The 4,089-nt window shown below is 35.6% G+C and overlaps 1 long non-coding RNA gene across 1 annotated transcript; it reads right to left on the bottom strand.

Moving 5' to 3' along the window:
- Positions 1 to 653: 653 nt before the first annotated feature.
- LOC128640427 (uncharacterized) lies at positions 654 to 1,191 on the bottom strand. Its single transcript, XR_008399348.1, has 3 exons — positions 1,078 to 1,191; positions 863 to 978; positions 654 to 746 (listed from the first exon to the last, which is right to left on the bottom strand). It is a non-coding gene; the product is annotated as an uncharacterized LOC128640427 (long non-coding RNA).
- Between the last annotated feature and the right edge of the window lie 2,898 nt (positions 1,192 to 4,089).

Raw genomic sequence — 4,089 nt, 5'->3', positions numbered from 1 at the left:
GGTCGGCTTTAGAATTCTGAAAGGATCCTGTATAATAAAGAAAAACACAGAGTTTCATTAAGTAAACAGTAGACAAAAATAACACATGCAAACCTAGGTATAAGAAAGACAATTCATTAAAGGGGTGTGCAATACTAATAACTAAATTATTACCTTTCAGAGATGGAAAATGCCTTTTATAAAATTGTACCAACTCTCAGCAGCAGGAAAAGCAGCAATTATTAAATACACAGTCAAATAAGGGTCGGCTTTAGAATTCTGAAAGGATCCTGTATAATAAAGAAAAACACAGAGTTTCATTAAGTAAACAGTAGACAAAAATAACACATGCAAACCTAGGTATAAGAAAGACAATTCATTAAAGGGGTGTGCAATACTAATAACTAAATTATTACCTTTCAGAGATGGAAAATGCCTTTTATAAAATTGTACCAACTCTCAGCAGCAGGAAAAGCAGCAATTATTAAATACACAGTCAAATAAGGGTCGGCTTTAGAATTCTGAAAGGATCCTGTATAATAAAGAAAAACACAGAGTTTCATTAAGTAAACAGTAGACAAAAATAACACATGCAAACCTATGTAAAAGAAAGCCAATGTATTAAAGGGGTATGCAATAATAATAACTATATACCTTTCAGAGATGGAGAATGCCTTTTAGAAAATTGTACCAACTCGCAACAGCAGCAACTGCATTTATTAAATACACAGTCAAATAAGAGACGGCTTTAGAATTCTGAATGGATCCTGTATAAAAAAGAAAAACAGAATAATTAAGTTAACAATACACAAAAATAACATAAAAAACTTAGTAAAAGAAAGTCAATGAATTAAAGGGGTATGCAATACTAATAACTATATACCTTTCAGAGATGGAAAATTCCTTTGAGAAAATTGTACCAACTCTCAACAGCAACAGCAGTTATTAAATACACAGTCAAATAAGGGCCAGGCCCGGCATTAGAATTCTGAAAGGATCCTGTATAATATCAAAAAATAAAACAGGTTATTTAAGTAAATAAAACAGTAGACAAAAATTTTTTTAAAAGTTAAATTAGATTTATAACCACATTCCTACCTTAGAGAGCTTGTGGAGCATTCAGCAGGAGAAGTCCTCTTCTTTAAAGAAACCCTTTGTTTTGCGCCATTTTTTTAAAATATTCGCAAGGTGATGATGGTAGATTTTTCATGTTCTTTTTTTTAAAAAAGAAATACTATAATTTGCAGAAATAGCAGCAGCACTAGCAACATCAACTGTAGATTATGAATGCTAAATATCATATAACATTAAATTCTAGTAGTACAAGACACTGTTTATCTGATTCGAAATCCAGCAGCAGTAGCAGTAGGTAGCGGTAGGACAGCCGAAGAAGCAGTAAAAGGACATAAAAAATAAAAATGATCTTTTATACTTTTATTTTTAAAAAAATAATTTTTATATTTTATATCCTTTTAAAAAAAATTTTTGGGGGAGGTTTACATATTTGTATCCACAATTGGTCTTTGTTCTGAGGGATCATCGTCGTCTGTATCACTGCTGCCGGTAGTGTTTTGTCTGATAGCCTCCAACTGATGTTGTTCTGGTATCCAGTGTTGATTCATTTTGAGAAATGTTAAACGGTCAACATTTACACTAGATAGTCTATTTCGATGATCAGTCACAACACTACCAGCAGCACTAAACACACGCTCTGACTGAACACTCGTTGGGGGACAACTTAAATATTGAAAGGCAATATGTGACAATTCAGGCCATAATATTTTTTTTGATTTCCAGTAACTCAATGGGTCAGAACGAGGCTCTATAAAAGTGTTATCCAACATATATGCAGTTACCATTTGCACTGCAGAACACTGATTGTCTTCATGTAATCTTGCATCTTGACCTGTAGCCATAATGCCATATTTGCCAAAAAGACCCCACAATGAGTTAGTGGAATTACCGCCGCACACTGAATTGTCAGATATTGAGTCAGACTCAGAACTGTTACAATCTGGGAAAGAAGTCCGACCACTACCAGTGCAACTGTTGCTAGACTGATTTGTAGAGTTGTTTGAGTTTGCTCGCCGATTAATTTCAATTTCTTGCTTTACTTTGTAGATGAGTACTCCCTTGCATCTCTCAACCGTATGTTCTTTTCCATCAACAAAATTATACATCTGACCTTTAAAACGTGGGTCCAACAGAGTAGCAAGAAGGTACTCATCTCTTTTTTTGATGGAGATGATCCTTGGATCTTTCAACAAACACAAAATTAATTTTCTTCCAAGCTGAGCAAGATCAAACAACTCTATATCATTCTCATCTTCAGCAGAATCAGATAAACAGTTATCTTGCACTTGATGCAAGGAACTCAGTCTAGTTTCAAGAAGCGAAATTAATGGAAGGACCTGACTAAGGCTTGCATCTTGTTCACTTACCATTAATGTTGCCTCTTTAAACGGCTGAAGAACCTTGCACACATCACTCATAAGATGCCACTGTGCCGAAGTCAAATGGACTCCATCTAATGTTTTTCTTAAAGTCATAAGGTATTCAATTATTGCCTTTCGTTGTTCATAAAGGCGTTGAAGCATGTCAAACGTGCTATTCCATCGCGTAGAAACATCAATTATGAGTTGATGGCGTGGCAAATTATTGTTTTCTTGTAATGTTAGTAACGAATTTTGGGCATGGTAGGAACGGTGGAAATGCGAGCATATCTTTCGTGAAGCATTCAACATGTCATGAATATGTGTTGAATCTGAAAGAAATTTGTTAACAACCAAATTTAATATATGTGCAAAACAAGGCACGTGTATCATTTGTCCATTCTTGAGTGCACAAACAATGTTAGAGCCATTGTCTGAAGACACAAAACCAACCGTGAGGCTGCGTGGCAAAAACCAATCATTTATTACTTCATTCAGCTTATCAAGAATATTAGCTGCATTGTGATTCTTTCGTTCAAAACTATTCATGCACAGTGTTGCATGCTTACGATAAGATATGCGTCGCATTGGCCTTGAGGAAACATACTCATTAGAGTCATTACTTACGGCAAATGATACCCAATGTGCAGTCACAGTCATATAGTCTGCACCCTGTGGACTTGTCCACATGTCAGTTGTAATATGAACTTTGTTACACTCTGACATTTCTAATTGTTTGCCAACATTTTGTAAAACAATTTTATGAATTTCTGGAACACCTTTTCGTGAAAAATAATGACGACTCGGGATTTGCCAACGAGGAACCACTGATTGCATTAATTCCCGAAAGCCTTGACCTTCAACAAATTTAAAAGGAAGCATATCGATTGCAAGCATTTTTGCAACTTTAAAATTAATTTGGCGAACACGTTCATGGTTTGGGGGATATTTTTGACCACTCTCAAAAGCAACTTGTAAAGTACTCTGTCGCTTAGACACTGCTGTACTCCCAGAACTTGGCAATAAATTTGATAAAAGTTGATTGCTGCTGCTGCATGAACTTCTACTGGTGTTATTAAAGCCATCATCATTGGCAGTAGGTGGTAGCATAACATTAGTATTTCTTTCTGTGGATAAAGCAAGATTTTTATTTAAATATCTGTCCCATATCACTTTATGTCTACTATTCATATGAGACCGCAAGGAAGTGGTTCCCAAATTACTTCCTGCTTTTCCTCGACTTATTTTTTTATTACATATTTTACATGTTGCTTTACTTTGATCTAGTTTATCGACAGAATAAAAATTCCAAACTACACTACCACCTACTGCACTACTACGTGACCTGGGAGTCATAATGGATGATGATGATGGAATTTCCATTACAGCAGCGCCAGCTGCTCTTATTTCACAAGTTGCAACTTGTGGTGGTGTAGCATCTAGTGGTTCAATTGTGGGAATTTTTCTTTGTTTGGCCCCGTTGGCAGCATTAGAATGAATTCTATCTGACTGTGACTGCAACATTGGTGACTCTTTGGATGGAATAGCACGTTTGAGATGCTTTTGGAACAGTGGATACGTAGAAGTGATGGTGCAAGGTGGATTTGGTTCCTCAATGATACTACAATCTGAATCATCAGAATCACAATCGAGATTTGGAGTATACACAGATCCTTCA

The sequence above is a fragment of the Bombina bombina genome, chromosome 1, assembly GCF_027579735.1.
Source record: "Bombina bombina isolate aBomBom1 chromosome 1, aBomBom1.pri, whole genome shotgun sequence".
NCBI classification, from domain to species: domain Eukaryota; kingdom Metazoa; phylum Chordata; class Amphibia; order Anura; family Bombinatoridae; genus Bombina; species Bombina bombina.
The sequence above is the reverse complement of the archived record's forward strand: the minus strand, read 5'-3'. Positions and strand labels throughout refer to the sequence as shown.